Source organism: Ceratotherium simum, chromosome 13 (assembly GCF_057802395.1).
Source record: "Ceratotherium simum simum isolate JZ-2026a chromosome 13, ASM5780239v1, whole genome shotgun sequence".
In the NCBI taxonomy this organism is placed as follows: domain Eukaryota; kingdom Metazoa; phylum Chordata; class Mammalia; order Perissodactyla; family Rhinocerotidae; genus Ceratotherium; species Ceratotherium simum.
In genome coordinates this window covers 3,371,146-3,388,347 of record NC_141912.1, presented here as the reverse complement: position 1 = coordinate 3,388,347, position 17,202 = coordinate 3,371,146, and the positions used below count along the sequence as shown (strand labels likewise).

Genomic DNA, 17,202 nt, shown 5'->3' with positions numbered 1-17,202 from the left:
TTCATCTGCTGTGGCAATTGTCTCATCCTGTCTCACATGGGACCTTGAAAATCGCTTTTTGCCTTTCCACAATGGGTCATTTAGAAAGGCCCTTATACTGCGTTAGAAATCCAGTCACTTTGGAAGTTGCCATTCTTATGCAAAAAGTCCCCAACTTTCACAAGAGTTATACACTTTCACAAAAGTTCATTTACATCATGGTTCCCTGGAACTAAAGGGGCGTTTGTTACAGCCCCTGTTATGGTTGTGAATGGTCCCCCGGCCAGCCCACGGAATGGTTGAACTGTGTCCCTGGATTATTAAATAATGTGCTGCTTCCAGGCACTAAAGCAAACGTGCCAGGCATTTGCCTTGTTGTTTTCGTTAATCTCACACTCGTTCTTCCAGAGAGTACCTATTGTCATTTCATAAGAGCAGCATAAGCACGTTAAATACCTTGCTCAATGCTACATAGCTGGTACTTAGAAAATGGAAATTCCAACCCATTTCAAAGCTTCTGCTCTTTCTACTGCCTGCTCCAGGCTGTCTCTCTTGGCTAATACTGTTTCTGTGGGACAGCCTGTGGGAGAGCAAGATGGGGGAAGGAGGATTCTTGGGGATATAGTTGTTTTTAATCTCATACCTCTATATAAGGAGGCTGGCCTTTGGACAGATATTGCTCAAGTATTATTATGAGCTGGAAGGCGGGGGCTCTCAGTCCAGGAGGGGTGGGCCAGGGCTTGGGGACCCAGCTGCACCTGGGGAGTGAGCAGGAGACGGAAAGCTTTATGGCAAAGCTTGACTTCATCTTGGAAGCCCAATCATCTTGTTTCCCTCAAAGGCCTGTGCCCAGGGTGCTGGGTTATCAGATTGGGGATGGGACAGGGAGGGGGAGGAAAGCAGATGAGTTTTATTTTTATCAAAATTCAGGGAGGAGGGGCTGGCCCCATGGCTTAGCAGTTAAGTGCATGCACTCCACTACTGGCGGCCCGGGTTTGGATCCGGGCGCACACCGACACACCGCTTGTCCGGCCATGCTGAGGCCGCATCCCACATACAGAAACTAGAAGGATGTGCAACTATGACATACAGCTATCTACTGGGGTTTTGGGGGAAAAAACGGAGGAGGATTGGCAATAGATGTTAGCTCAGAGCCAGTCTTCCTCACAAAAAAAAAAAAAACATTCAGGGAGGAGTTTTAAAGGCTGTAAAACCCTGACTGGCAAGAGGCTGACGTGGATTTTAGTTGTGGTGGGAATAATAGCCACAAAGCTGTTGTGTTGCCTGAGCAGTGACTGGTTGCTTTCTCCCCTTGACCCCACCATTCCCTCTGCTGATGTGTTCTCTCCCCACCACGTCATCTGGCACCTCCACCACATCTCTCCAGGTTCAGCCTAGGGATCACTTCCTCCACTGAGCCCTCCTGAACCCCCCAGCCCTCCTCCTGGAGCCCCTTCCTCAAGATCTCCCTTGCTCCTTATTCTTCATCTGGTCATTCTTGATGGAACAGTGACTCTGAGCTGGAAAGATCTAGCATTCCTAGACAAAAGAAGAAAATCCATAAGGCTACATCTTCTAGTATAACTGAGCTCATCTTAATGCTACTACTTTTAATTTCACACAGACTTTTCTTTCTCTAACAGCATTGTTCCTTTTTGATAATTATTACAAAAATTATCACACAATTATGAAATGGTACAATTTTGAGGATGCAACTATAGGGGAGGAAAAAACTTTTTCTTCTACTCTCTTAGGTTCTGTCTTGGGGGCCCTGTAAATTAAACTGACAAACGTCAGATTAACAGAAGAAAAGGCATACAAGTTTTACTTGATGTTAATATTTTAATTTTTGTGTGTACACAGGGTCTCACAGCAAAGAAAGTAAAAACCCAAAGAAGCAGTTAGGCTTGAGAGTTTATATACAGTTTTAACAAAGAGCAATAAATTTATGAAGAAGTGACAAGACAAAGGAAAAGGGTTTGGACTAGCAGGGGTGGTGAATTGTGGAGAGGTAAATATAGGGGGGAAACTAATAGAAGATAAGGGCTGTTTCAGTGAGGTGTATTATGGGTACTTACATTGGCACCGTCACCAGTGATAAGAGTTGTCTCATTTCTTCTTCCCGGTACAGGAGAGGAAAGGAGGGGCACCTTCACAAAGGAAAATTTATGCGCTGTCTTTAGGCAGAAAAGAGGGTAGAGAGCTTTTCCTGCATCTGCCGTTTCTCAGTTGCCTTCAGCTCAAAACAGTCCTTCCACCAAAGTGGCATACTCTGATCCCCTTCACAATTTGGTCATCATGTCTAACATTCCTTTTAGAAATGAGGAAACTTAGTGGCTAAGGGAGCACTCCCAGGTCACTGGGGCGGAGCCGGCTGGGGGCCTCGCTGTACCTTTCTCCACACAGGCTGGCTGCACTCTTTATAGAGCCCGTGCACACATGGCAGTACACAGGGAATACTTACCAGGTCCTGCCCCTTCCCTCCTGGTACCTTCCCCCTGGGGCTCCAGGGAGGCCTAGCCTTGAAGTCTGCCCCTTCCCTTTCCCATCTGCACGTCTGTGAGTCAGTGAGTTAACTTTCCTGAGCCTCCACTAAGAATGTTGACAGCTCCCTAAGAGGGGGTCGTGCAGGTGAAACGTACACAGATGTGTGACAGGCACCAGCCCAGTTCTGCATGCACCCAGCTGAGCTGCTGACCCTCCCCAGCCCGTCCACCCCATCTGTACAAAACAGATGATAGCTACATACCTCGCAGGTTCCTTCCAAGAATAAAGAGAATAAGGTGCCCTGCGTGGTGCCTGGCACATACCAGTCCTCCATAAGCCATAAATGCTGTCCCCACCAGCACCATGGTTGCGCTCGTGAATCCTCCATCTTAGACGGCAGATACCCGTGGGAGCCGTGGTGGGGTCGGGGGAGAGTGCTCTGAGGAATTGGCCTACTCATTTTTCTGTGGTCGGGGCAGCTCTGAGGAGCTCATTGCATTTGTGTTTGGTGCAAAGAGCCCTCAGAGGCTCCATTCATGACAGACGGGAATGCCCTCGTGTAAATGTGCTTAATAAAAGCTACAGTCCTTTCTTAATTCACCCAATTCCTCGGTTCCCATGGAAAATTGTGCCTCTCTCATTTTTGTCGTTTTAATTTAGCACTTATTGAGCATCTGATAGGTGCTGAATACAGTGCTAGATAGAAGGATGTGGGGAGGAGCAAGCGTGGTTCTCATTCTCAAGGAGCTCACACCTCTAGGGGTGAGCCTGACGGTACCAGGGGGAGGTGGGATAAGAGGTTCTAGCAAGTGGTTACAGAGTGCTCTGGGGTGCAGAAGGAAGAGTTACATCTGGCTTGGCAGTCGGGAGTTATGGAGGAATCTGCTGGGGATCTGGGCCTTCCTGGGTGGGGAGGGGTTTGAGTAGGGAGAGAGGAGGCTGGGAGTCGAGGGAGGGGCCGGCAGTACTGTGAGGTTAGAACCATCTGATTTGCTGGGAACGTTGAGTTATGTGAGGAGAGCGGAGAGTGAGAAGGGAAATAGGGCTGGGAAGGTGGGCTAGGGTGAAATCAGAGAGAACATGAATGGCATGCTCAGAATGTGGACTTGACTTGGCGTTTTTAGCAATGTTGAAAGGTAACAGAGCAGTGATTTAAGGGGCAGTGATCTGTCAGCGGTGTCAGAAGAATCAGAGGCAAAACCTTCATGAGAAGCTATTGTAGCAGTCCAGGTGACGAATAATGTGGGTGTGACAGCGGAAGAGGAAACAGCAATGGAGGCACTGTCTCCTACCTCCAACCGCCTGGAGTAGAGGATCAGGCGAAAATTCTGATTCCCAGTTAGTGGGGGAACATTTGCTTAACTGCTGAGTTGGATGAGGCGCAAATCTGTGTGTATGCATTTTCTATAGCTTCCAACAGCCCCTCCTAGGATATAGCAGAACAACACCGGAATGTAGAGGTCCCGCAGGGGCCAGATGTGAGTCCACGGGATTATAAACTCATACATCTTAGAGCTGGAGGGACAGATGGAACCCCCCAGGGGAGACGAAATACATGATCCTCTTCATAAAGGCGAGGCCCCTGACTAGGGTTTTAAGAGGGTAAGTGGCTGTCTCAAGGCCACACAGCTGTCAGTGGCGGGGGGGTCGGGGGGGTGCGGTTCACAGCAGGGCTTTGCCCTGTGGAGTGAACTCCAGTCCAGCTGTGGAGGAGTTTGGCATACACATTGGGGATTTAAGCGGGGGAATATTCTGTTACTTGAGGGTTATAAATGTGTTAACTCAGCACCTATTTACTGAGCCCACACTGTGCACGCAGCAGGGCATGGGCGTGATGAATGCCATGTGACCTTTGGAGTTCCTGGATGGGGCTTGTGAGCCATGCGCTCTGAGGCTTTGTTCCCACATGGGACAAGAGCCTTGGCCACAGAGGGGGCGTTGTCTCTAACTTTCCAGGGCGGGACTTGGCTGAGAGCTGGCTCTCTGTAGTGTCAAATTCCACATCCCCCACCCCATGTACTGGAACTAGCTCTGTCAGGAACAAGATGATGCTAGGGTGAGATGGCGCTGGGTCTTAGAACATCTCAGAACCTTCTGCTCACTGCTGCTGAGGACGGACCACTCTACTTGGCTTGGGAGGAAACCACTCATTGCTCGTCTGGCCAGTACATCCCCTCACCATGGACCTGTTCCTTGAAAATCCCTTCCCAGTGGCTGGTCTGATCTGCCCTGTTCAATTGGCTGATGTTGTTCAGTTGAATATAGCAAGGGGGTTTTCCAGTTTGCTGGAGGAGGAGCGAGCTAATTTTAACTGCATATGTCTCATCAAGTTTGACTTCTGTTTTTATTGTAATCTTCATTTAAAAATAAACCAAAAACAATCCAAATGACTTGCATTCTCCAAAAGCAATGTAGCAAAACCCAGAGAGCCCCAGGCTTGGAATTCATGTCTTGCTTTTGCTACCAACCAACTCTGGGACCTTATTTTCCCCTTGAATGAAATGAGCAGGTCGGGTGAGGTTCAGCGGCTGCAGGCTGGCCGTGTGTGGCCAGACCCTGACCCTGGCATGTTTTGTGTGACCCAGACAGTGTTTTATTTTCTAATTGAATTTAAAGGCCTCTAACTGGGCAGGCACTCGGCGATTTGCCACAGGCCTACCCCTCACACCAGGTCAGTTTCCACATTTCTTATCTACCTGGCATTTGACTCTGCCAGCCCTGGTGGGTGTTCTCTGGGTTTCCTTTCATCTGAAATAAACTGAGAGTTGAATTTCTTTGCAACTCCACATCTTTTATGCCTCTGCCTGCGGTGCCCTTCGGGTATTGGAAGAACTATTTTCTTCAATGGAAAAAAAAAAAGTCACATGTTTGGTGCTGGGGAAAAACAAGCGTCTAGTCACTCCCGCCTGGTAGGCCAACAGGTGTAATAAGCTGTAATGGAGCTATGTTTTGCTTAATTTTCAATATAGTAATGCTGTAAAGGGAAAATTAATTACGGGATCCCAGGGTTAAGATATGTAAAACTCTACCTACAGTGTTCAGAGCACTGGTTTCCAGAGGTGGTCCTGAAACCAGCAGCGTCTGCATCACCTGGGAACTTGTAAGAGATGCGGATTCTGGGACCCAGCCCCAGACCCCCTGAATAAGAATCTCCAGTGGGGGGGCCAGAAATCTGTGTCTTGTCATAGCTAAAATGGAAAGATAAAGTAGTACCTACCTCATAGGGTTGTTAGGAGGATTAAATGATATAAATGATATAATATTTGTAAAATCCATTCCAGTGGTTCTCAAACTTGGCAATCATCAGAATCACTGCAGGGCTTATTAGCACAGATTGCTGAACCCAACCCCAGATTCTAGTTTGGTAGGTCTGGAGAGGGCCCTAGAATTTGTGTTTCCAGCATGGTCCCACGTGGTGCTGATGTTGCTGGTGTGGGTGCACACCTGAGAGCCACTGTTGAGGAGACACTCTCCCTGTGTGATCGTCATCAGGGAGAACTTGGGGAAGTGAGAAGGGGTAGGGATTGCTGTTTTGTATAGGATGATCAGGCAGGGCTTCCCTGATAGGGAGACACTTGGGCAGAGACCTGAAGACAGAGAGGAGGGAGCCATGGGACTTTCTTGGAAGGGGGTTCCAGGCATAGGGGACAGACAGTAAGTACAACAAGGAGGCCAGCGGGGCTAAAACGGAGTACTCGAGGCGGGAAGTGGCACATGATGAGGTCCAAGGGCTGAGGGAGGGGTGGAGACCATGTGAGGTCTTGCGTCATGGTGAAAGACCTTGCTCTTGCTCTGAGTGCAGTGGGAGCCATTGGAGAGTGACATGACGTGTGACATTATCCATCCCCCGAAGTGATCACAATTGTATGGTGCTGCCTCTTCTGAATTAACTGTATTTCCAGGTAAAGAAATAGCCCTCACTGGTGAATAAAAGTTCTTTACAAAATAATTTAAAGTGAAAAAAATGCACAATGAATGACAGAATTAGAAAATCAAGTCACCATTTTGGACCCCTATTGAAATAATTGATGTGGGCGTTGATGGTCAGAGGATGCCAAAACCAGTCAGAAAAATGTTGGTGAGTGGCTCCAGGATGGGGGGCTGAGATGCCACCACTTTACTCCGTTGATCCATATTGGCCTCATTCTAGTAGGTGTGCCCCCTGGGGGGCTGCAGCATGAAGGACAGGCCCACCTATGAACCGTTCCTACCAAAGATGCTGAACCTGAGTCCAGCCAGACATTTAGGTCTAGCTTCCAGTTTAGAGGTTAAAGCAGGGTGTGAAGGAACAAGATAACCCCACTGTGGAAAGTAGTCTCATAACACCAGAACCCACCTGGCCTCTTCAGCAAGACAGTGCCAGCGAGGAAAAGGGGATGGGAGAGTGGCTTTTCTGGATTGAAGGGGACTTAAGAGATATGCAACAAATGGATCTTGTTTGGATCTGATTTTTTTTAAATACAACTATGAAGAGACTTTTTTTGAGGTAATTGAATAATTTGAACACAGACTGGATATTAAATAATATTGAAGAATTATTATTTTGTTAGATGTGATGATGGTATCATCTTCACATAAGAAATGTCCTTCTTATAGAGAGACATATCTTTGTATATTGTATTTAGAAGAGCTGACCCTAGCAGATGGTGCCTGAGGGTTTATTACACTATTCTCTCATCTTTGTGAATGTGTGAACTTTTAAAAGAAACACTTTTTTAAATGCAGATGCAAGAGAAGATGAGGTGAGAAAATAAGAAAAAAGGAAGGCCTTGTTTGGAAAGACTTATTGCTAATAATTCTTCCCTTTTTAGAAAAATTATGCCAAAGAGAGAAATGCATTTACTATTACTAGACGTTACACAGTAAGGATACTTTGAAGTCAGGTTGAGATATAGCCTGTTTACCCTAAACCAACCCATGATTCCCTGACTGCCTGCCAAGCTCATGAAATGACGACAAGATGGACAACGCTGATGACGAGAAATACAAGTTGGGTAATCCTCCCTGCCCACTGACATGTGGGGGCAGCTCAGTGTGTGCTGTTGTGGGGCAGAGGTGGAAGTAACTGAGGGCTAGTCTCTTTGGCCACACTCCTCTAAGGTTGCAAATCTGAAGGCCTGTGAGGCTTCCATCTGCTCAGATGCATAATCTGATTATGCAGACGGGATCAGTCAGTGAGTGTAACTTTGATCCGTAGAATGGACAGTACCGGGGAAAATGAGGAGTGAGAACTGTTCCTTTGGATCTGGCGGCTGGAAAACCTGCACGGTAATTTCTACACTGTGTTCCTGACCCCACACCACCCACTCTCCGCCTCTGCTCCTTCACTTAGCTTGAAAATGCTCAGCAGACCTGAAATGGAAGGATTTTAGTGGACGTGAGTCTGTTCTGATGTTTGAAGTCATTTCTCTTCTTGGATTTTTCTGCTCTTATTAAATACTGGAAGACTAAAAGTGGCATTAATTTGAATTCTTGAGCACATGCTGCTGAACATCAGTCATTGTTTTTAAACAGAAGAGATTGCTGAGCAGAAACAGTAGTGAGACTTTAAATCCCCATTCCTCATTTTGAGTAACTGTAATGTTAGTTTAAAAAAAAAAAGTAAAGTAATAGAAGTAATTTATTACCTGGAAAGGAAACTGAACTTTATCGCTCATATTGGGCAGCTGGATTTTATGGTTATTTTCCCAAATCTTTATCATATGTGAATGACATGTGACTATGTGGACCATGATGTGGACCTTGATGAGCTCCATGTAAGAATGGCTTCTGCAGATGCACTGACTGGTCTCCACCACCAGGGCCCTAATTGATGCCGTTATGAGATCCAAGGCAAGAGGAACGCAGGTAAAGGGACTGAACTAGACAGGAAGAATGCATCCTACGGTTCTCCATGACAGGTGTCTGAGCCCTCGCTGTGTGCCAGGCACTGTCCTCGGCTCTGAGGAAGAACGGTGGGCAAAGCTGAAGAGGCCTTCACCTCCACAGAGCTTAGATGCTGGCGGAGCACATCAGGGGGCCCTAATCCCCAGGGACTCATCTGAAGGCAGCTCCTACCTGCAGCAGAGGGTGGGGTCCCACAGGAGACCTGGCTTCAATTCCTACCTCGTTCCTTCCTGAGCTGTGTGATCTTGGACAAGTCACTTAATCACTCTGAGCTTCAAGGTCCTCTTGTGTAAAACGAACATTAAAAACAATACCTACATCGTCGAGTTGTTGTGCAGACTAAATGAGTTTACTGCGTGAAACATGTGAAGTGTCCGGCGCACAGCGAGTGGGAGTTGTCACTTAGCCCAGCTCTGGAGACAGAACAGGTACTCAACCAGTGATTGAGTCCATGCTTCTGCATTTGGGCATTAAATGTCCATGTCTGCGTGTCTGGCAGACACTGGAATGTGATTTGTAGGAAATATTTAAATTTCTGTATTTTTAATTTTCTCTTTCTCTGAATAGAGAAAACAGCCTTCAGATTCTTTTGACCATTCCTGTAGGTTGGCAGGTTCTAAATTAAGAGGAAAAGGACGTTTCCACGGGAAGGGGAGGTTTTGGGGCTGTTGTGATAATAGCAGCCTTTGACAGTCGTATCCTCAATGCTGTCTGCGTCTGCATGACTAGCAATTTCAGGCCTTTCCACAATCACATGTCCAGAGGTCTGTTTTTCAGGATTCCGGGGGCGCTGTGTCCTTGACCAGGGCGGTAATTATTGAGTAGTGCATCCACTTCCAGGCCGGCGTGGTGAGTGGCAGGAAGGGGGGCTGCGGACTCAGGAGACAGGAGGCCCAGGAGGAACAGCAGCTCTCTGTCCTTCTCCCCGTTGCTGGGGAGGGAGTGAGGAGGAGCCCCGGGTGGCTCCAGGGGCTGCATGCAGGGGCCTCTGGTGGCCTCCAGGCGGGCAGCAGCAGCCCTGAGGCTGAGCTGGGGCCAGGCTGGAGGAAGCCAGTGCCCAAGTGAGGCAGGCGGCCTTGGCACCTCCCGTTCCCCCAGATGAGGCGGCAGGACACCGTCGGGAGAGCAGGGCCTCCTTCCCTTCTGCGGTCTCTCCAGTGCTGCAGTGTGCTAGGCTGTCTGCCTGATGCTGGAGGAGGGCTGGGGTGGGCAGGGAGAGTGGGCTCGTCGGAAAGGACGGCAAGTTTGGAGAAGGGGCCTCTGAATGGCGTGTGTTCTTGCCCGGGCTGTGCAGTCGAGTGGCAGTGGCCCAGGCGGCTGTGTGTGGGCCTGCCCTCTGCGAGGATGCACGGCCGAGCCATTCAGCAGTGTCCCTGGTTTGATGGCTTTCTCGTTCCCAGGCAGTTCCAGGAGGCGTGGTTAATTGTGGCGCTTGAATACAGTTTGGGGAGACCCCGTCCTTTGCCAGGCCTGTCTCGTCTCCCTCCTCCCGTGAGTGTGCCAGCTCCTCCTACGTGGAGTGGTGTCTTGGGTCCAGTCAGAGTGACCCAGGGCATATGCAGCCAGGGAAGCCGCCGGGGCTGGCTCTTCTCCTGGAGTAGAGTGTGCGGTGAGAACATCAGTGGGAGTGTGCTCATATCAGCTCCAGGCTTGTTTCTCCTCCCTTCAGGCCTCTGCTCTTCCCTGGGAACCTGGTGTGTGCATTAGTGAGGGAGAGGCGGGTCTGGGAGGGGGCTTCGGGGCTGGAGTGCAGCCCTGCAGGGGGAGTGGTGGCAGGAAGAGGGACCTTTCACGTCTCACCCTCACCCAGAAGAGACTCGTCTTCCTTCCAGGTAGCCTTGTCAGCTTTCCTGGGTAGCAGAGGCTACTGGAAAATGAGAATTCTATCATCTGGGGCTCGTACACCATATCGTTTTAGTTCTGACCAAGTTTTGCCTGAAACACAGGAGACTTAAGTTCCCATATGGAAGAGGTTAGTTCTCTGGAGTTAGTGTCTTAGTGACGTGAGCCCAGCCGGAGCCTCTCGAGGCGGCCTGAGGTCTGCGAGGACAGCGGCGAGCAGGAGGCCTCCTGTGGCGGGTAGACGTGTGCCAGTGTGCGGTGCTGCCACGCTTGTGTGCTCTACAGACAGGAAACAGGAGCACAGAGGCCGAGTGACCTCACCCGGCCCGGAGGAGGCGGGAGGGAATTGAACCCCGTCAGCCCATAGTCTGGGCCTCAGCCTCTCCCCGCAGGCACGATTCCTGTTCTCTGGTGTAAATATTGTCTGTCAGCTTCATATATTTCCTCATTACTAGCCAACTCGGATCCAGAAAAATCCTGTAGACTCATTTTAGAGAAGCTGGGAACACTTGGTGATCCCAAGAAAATATAGACTTCAGCAAACATACACCCAGCTTTTTAAAATACATTTAAGAAAGATTAAGCATTGTCTTTTATTCACTTACATATTAAAGAAGGATAGGACATGTCTTTTTAAGACTGGTTCCAAAAGTTTTTTTTTAATTAAATAATCATAATTTCCAAATCCAGTGAACAGTTAGTTAGGTAAGTGTGTTGGTGGGGTGGGGAGTGGGAAGAGGATGTGAAAACCTTGCTCTCTGGCTGGTATTTCTGGCAGGCAAATGCCGCAGACTTAGGAGCAGGGGTGAGTTCTGGCGGCCAGCACCACACAGAGCCATGTCTCTTCCCTCCCGCCCCTTCCTGGGAGCTTCAGTGTGTCCACCACATGGAGCTCGGCTCTGGTCCAACACTGCTTTGCCCACCTAGGGGGTCCTGAGCTGCTAGTGCTGAGCGTGAGCGTACCCACAATAGACTCTGTGTTATATGAACAGGGTATCTTTTTTTTTAATTAAGTTGTATAAGCAAGGAGTTTCTAAAGTCACTATTTGGCAAAACCATGGGCTTTTAAAACCCATCTAGCCGAACATGGGTGACAAAGAGTGAATAAATGAGAAGACAGTGCCTTTGGTCTGGGCCAAAGGAGGATATTCGGTCTATTGAGGTTCCTGGTGGACATATTTGGGGGTGTTTTCTAGAAGAACTTCGTTTTTCTCTGTAGTAGGCACGTGACTTCTAGGTTCCTCTTGTAGCACCTCCCACTTAGCCAAGTTCCCCCAGAGGTGCCCTGTTAGTAGCCCACGGAGTTTGTAGAGGCCGCACTTGAGAGCTCCTGGTTCAGAGGTCACAGTGGAACTGGATTTGGGTGATGGAGCCACCTGGACCCACCCTTAGGGCTCTACACCCTCAAAACCCTTCATGCAGACCATGTGGCTAATTTCAGCTCGTTCTGCTTTGATGCCATCACTTTAAGTGGCCGAGTGTTTGAAATTGGGTACATCTGCGTATAGGGCCTCTTAGCGGCTGTTGTATGGGATCCTGGAATTCCCAGCTGGATGGGGCCTTGGAGAGATGTTTGTTCCCTTTTCAGATTGCCCTTGAATTCCTGGTGGAGAGATGGTCAATGGGACATAGCACCCTCTCCCTAACATTTGTGCTGCCAAAACAGATAAAAGCTATCATCGTGTTTTCTTCTTCCAGAACTTACAAACTCCTTTCTGAACTCTGAAGTCTAATTTTTATGTCTTCCCCCCTGATTCACAGCTTTCTTCTTTTTGCCCAGCTCCCGTCTGCTGGGGGATGCCTGCACTGCATGTCCTTGCCTATTCTCAATGCCGTTTTGTTGTCTTGTCCGGGAAACCGGTCTAAGGGCCATCTATGTACTTAACAAAGAGAATAGAGGTGCCTGCCACCTTCACGGGTTTTGACTTAGATGCCCCCTTGAGCTTGGCAGTGCCTGTGAGTCTGGGGAACCGTGTCCAGGCTGGCCTGGAAGAGAGCAGGGCCGGGAGGTGTCAGTCCCTCCTGGCAGCACTTTAGGGAGGCCAGTAGGCGGCCAGGCAAGCAGCTTCTGAGATGGGGCTTCAGGAGGACCCTGCGTGACCCCGTGTGAGTGCAAGAAGCCGGACTCTGTATCAACCAGGGAAATAGAACCAGGAGGAGATATATAGGAAGAGGTTTTCTGTAAGGAATTGGCTTACACGATTATGGGGGCAGGTTAGGCAGACCTGAAATCCAGAGGGCAGGCCGGCAGGAGGGCAGGCCGGCAGGAAGGCAGGCTGGAACTCGGGCACGAGGCAAAGCTAGCTGCCATCCACAGGCAAAATGTTTTCTTCTTCTTCAGGGAGGCCTCAGCTCTGTTTTTAAGGCCTTGCAACTGATTGGGTCAGGTCCACCCAGATTATCTGGGATAGTTTCCCTTACTTAAAGTCAACTGATTGTGAACTTTAATCACCTCTGTACAGGACCTTGACACAGCACCCAGATTACTCTTGATTGAATACCTGGGAACCGTAGCCCCGCCACACTGACACATCAAACTGGCCCTCACACCCTCCTTCCCAGGAGCCACTGATGACCCCCAGGCTTCGATGCTTCACTCCCCTCAGGTCTTCCTCCCCCGTCACCTGAAGTGACTGATCTGAGGAGCACAACTTTCTTTTCCCTCAGGAAATTTGTAAGAATCTGAAAGCTTCCGAAAAGCGAATTTTCCCAGACTTATAGCCCAACACCACATTTCCAGCAGAGCTCGCGGAGGGCTAGGGGCCACACTGTTGTGGTCGTGAGCCCCTGTATTTTTACAGGCTGGATGCTTCAGTTAAGTCTTAACCACATGCTGTTTAATTCTCATAACTTCCAGTAATTTCTCTGCTGATAGATAAAGCATGTCAAGCTTGTAAGAACAGCTTTTAAGCCTTCTCCATCAAGGCGTTGGGGGAAAAGTCATTTTAACAATGGGAATTTTTGATGTAGTTTTCCTGGATTCACTTAGTTCTGTTTTTACACTAATGGATTGTCTCTAGTTCTGAGAGAATCTCCATGAAAGAAAATATATGGAGAAGGAAGAGCGAGATTGTCATTGTAGGTTATTTTTCTTTTTCAGTCTTTTAGAACAAACCTCAGTCCTACCTTGAAATTCACCAGATCAGGTGAATAATAAAGAGGTCAGATGAGACCAAAGAATGATTTGGCAATAATGACATTGTTATATATGATACTCATGGGTGATATTACTTACGAGAGCTAACATGCAGCATTCACTATATTCAGGCACTCTGTGCCTCCTTAATGCTCACAACAGCCCATTTTACAGATGGTGAAACTGAGGCACAGGACTTCTAGATGACTGAACCCAAGTGCTGGGGCAGGATTCGAATCCGGGCCCTTAACCACAGCAGTGAAAGCGCTGCATGCTGGACATTGGAGATGTTCTTATGTTTGAGTCTATGAGGCATCACCTAAGATGGTAGTTTTTTGTGACCCTTAATTGTCTTACTTAATGAAGGGGAGGGTGCTGCCCATAAGTGAAAATCTACTCAGACAACTCCAGGTTGGTGCTGTTGGCAAAGAAAGTGTCTCCAAGAAGTGTCCTGATGCAGCAGACAACCCGGGCCTTCCACAGGTGCTGCTGACTGGCTGGCAGCTCAGAGCTGTGGACGCCTGCCTGTGGTGACCAATCCTACATGGTACCCAGGTCCTGAGGGGGCGGCTGGACCGGGGACACCATTCCCTGCTGGTGGTGAGTTCCCTGCCTTCCCAGACCAAGGCCAGTGGCACTGGCCAGGTGGCTGTGGGCATCTCTAAGGTGTGTGACCATTGCCCCAGCTGCTCCTGTTTGCAGAGCTGGGCCCAGGCCCTTCCGGGCAGACACCGTCTACCTGTAGTCCCCATCCCCTCCTACCGGATGCCGGGACTGAAGGCTTTGATGTTCTGATGTATCTCTTCCTCTCTTCCCCTTCAGAAAAACTGATTTCTCACCATCCAAAGGGAACAGGTGATTAATGGCAAGCGTAAAGTGCCTGCGGTTCTTCGATAATTGCTTTTTTAAAAACATCTTTATAGCCACCTTCAGCACATAGCTGATTTCAGGCAGCTTGGAAGGAATTTTTCTGGTGAATCAAGGCAAAAAGGTCATTATCTTCAAGTGTCGTACCTGCGTCCTTATTTCAAGTCGCTGTGTCTTTCGTTGCCCTGGCAGGAATGCTCAAATACAATATATCTGCTCGAGTGCTCTACATTTTTCCACCTGATGAAATAAAGTAAAATCTCTGCCAGGGTTCCTAGCAGAAACAGGAGTGGAGAGGTCAGAAAATGATGTTACTTATTCAGCTCTCATAGATGTGCGTCTGGGAGGCAAAAACATTTCTCTTGCTGTGGGTGATGCTCATGGTTTGCGGGGTATAGTTAGTCGGTGCTTCTCACTGAGTCGTCTGAGGATCTCTTGAAAATGCAGATGCTGATTCTGTAGGTCTGGGTAGAGCCTGAGGTTCTGCCTCTCTAACCAGCTCTCAGGTGATACTGGTGCTTCAGGTCCGAGTAACGAGGAGTTAGAGGATTCTCAGACCGCTCCCGGGAGAGGGAGAGGAACCCTGCTGAAGAAAACTATGACAATTTGATCACTGTCATATCAACAGTAACGCTAAGATGTGTACCAGTCATAGCATCTCATTTGCAGCAAGGAGAGAGTGAGAAGTAAGACTATGGAATCATGTGCCCTTCAGGGGACAGTTTTCCTTTGTCATCCACAAATCTAGACCCCACTTTGGACAGCGGCCTCTTGACCGTGTGTGTGATGTGCACAGCGTGGATTAGCGTGTGGGATTAGACGTCCCAAGGGGACTGTGGTAAAGGACTTCCGGTTGCAGGTATTTCCATACTTACTGTATCACAATTGGAGAGAGAAGCCATGAGAGGGAACGGCAAGCTGTGTGCCGTGCCTGCCAGACCAGCAAAGCGCCGACAGGAAGCTGTTGTGCTGTTTTCACAGCATCTCTCTGACCGTGTGTGAAGGTCGCCTGGCTGTCCAAGTGCTACATTTTCTCTTCTGATCCTGACCTGTGCGAGCCGCGGAACTCACCCCGGCTAATGCAGACTTCTGGTTTCATAACGGCAAATCCAGTGCTCATGATTGATAAGTGAAAACTAGAAGCTGCAGCTGTGAGTCTTTTCTAGAAAGACCCTGATCTCTTTATTATTTTTTGGAGCAGAAATGCCAGATCTGCAGTGAATGTCTGAGCCCCACTAGGAAGTAATCTTTTGTGTGTGTGTATGTGTGAGGAAGATCAGCCCTGAGCTAATATCCATGCTAATCTTCCTCTTTTTTGCTGAGGAAGACCAGCTCTGAGCTAACATCTATTGCCAATCCTCCTCATTTTTTTTTCCCCCCAAAGCCCCAGTAGATAGTTGTACGTCATAGTTGCACAACCTTCTAGTTGCTGTATGTGGGACGCAGCCTCAGCATGGCCGGAGAAGCGGTGCGTTGGTCCGTGCCCGGGATCCGAACCCGGGCCACCAGTAACGGAGCGCGCATACTTAACCGCTAAGCCACGGGGCCGGCCCGGGGAGTAATCTTGTAAGTGAACCTGGCCTGTGCGTTGAAAGGAACAGCATCACTGTAAATGGCCAGGAGAGGGCTGTTTAATCCTTTTCTCCTAATTCAATGGCCAAAAGTTCTTTATAAGCGATATTCAGAGAGGCTGGGCTTCTCTCTCAGTCACCAATAGCTGTGATGACAATCTGTTTGTCTGTGGCTGAGCAGGAATGGAAATTCTGGTGACTTTATTATTTTTTTCCTGCCAATGAGTTGGTGTAGGTACTGGCTGGTGTAGTGCCCTCTCTTTGGTCGGGCTGATTCTATCCTTGTAGCCAGTGTAAGTCGTCTCTTCTCCCCTCTAATCTGCTCCCCTTCTTATTGCCTTCCCGCCTCCCACCTGGGCTGTGGTCTCCAGACAACCAGCAGATGGGCTGTAGCTTCTGATCTACAAACAGTCTCCAGACCCAGAGGCATGAAAAGTATCCTCTCCTGAGGGTCTTTCTGCTTGCTTTTTTAAAAATCATTTTAACCCCACTTAAAAAAAAAGCAAGCTTTAGAGAATACTGCATATTGTAGAAGACAGCAAACAAATTTACATGCTCTATAGGGGAAAAAAATGCATGAGACCCAGCTGCATTTTCTAGGATTGAAGGCCTTTATTACAGAATTTCACGTGGTAGAGCTGTACTGTTATCTTTTGGGTGCTACAGTTTAAGGTTTTGTGGCCATCTTTTTTAGTCAGGGTCAAATGAAGAGCATAGATTCTTGCAAACAGGGATGTGCTACATGCCTGTGTCACGGTGGGCAACAGAATTCCGATATGGAGGAGGGGCTTATGGCAAGACCGCTACTCCATGACCCAAGTCTGCTTTGTTGTGTGGTTTTGTCTTGTTGACATAGATAAGCTGAGGTGCGATGGGTCTGTCTTGGTGTCGCAGTGGGAGTAGGTTGCCTGGGTCTCAGAGTTCCAAGGGGCACTGGAGTCGGGACCAGGAGGGCTGGTGCAGGTGGATAGGAGTGAGCCGATGGACGCCTGGTGCCCTGTCCAGAGGTTGAGAGGGTCCCCCAGGACAGCGTGATAGATGGAGGGAACGGCACCAGAGGGGCATGAGCGGGAACCCACTCAGTAACATCCAGCGAGCAGAGGATGGGAACAACGTGGCTGCAAACACCATGTCCCTGTACAAAGCAGCGTTTCCTTGTGTCTGGGCTAGGCAACTCCCAATGACAACCTTCTTTTGCCACCGACTTGCTCTGTGACCTAAGCGACAATCTCGCTCCCTTCCCAGTCTGGCCTCAGCTCATCCAGCTGAGAAAACGAGGGTCTTGGCAGTGACATACCGTGCAGGGCTCTCGTGGCGACCAGCAAATGAAGATGATGTTACTGTTCTTGGCGGGTTGGGAAGTGCGCTGGCCCTGGTGCACCCGTGGTCCCGAGGCCATAGGGCAGGGCGCTCACGTCTCTCTTGTCCCTTCTG

At 49.0% G+C, this 17,202-nt stretch overlaps 1 protein-coding gene across 1 annotated transcript in view; it reads left to right on the top strand.

Annotated features, from left to right (window-relative positions):
* SLC22A23 (solute carrier family 22 member 23) overlaps positions 1 to 17,202 on the top strand; it is a 167,110-nt gene that overhangs the window by 106,450 nt on the left and 43,458 nt on the right. The window lies entirely within an intron of this gene.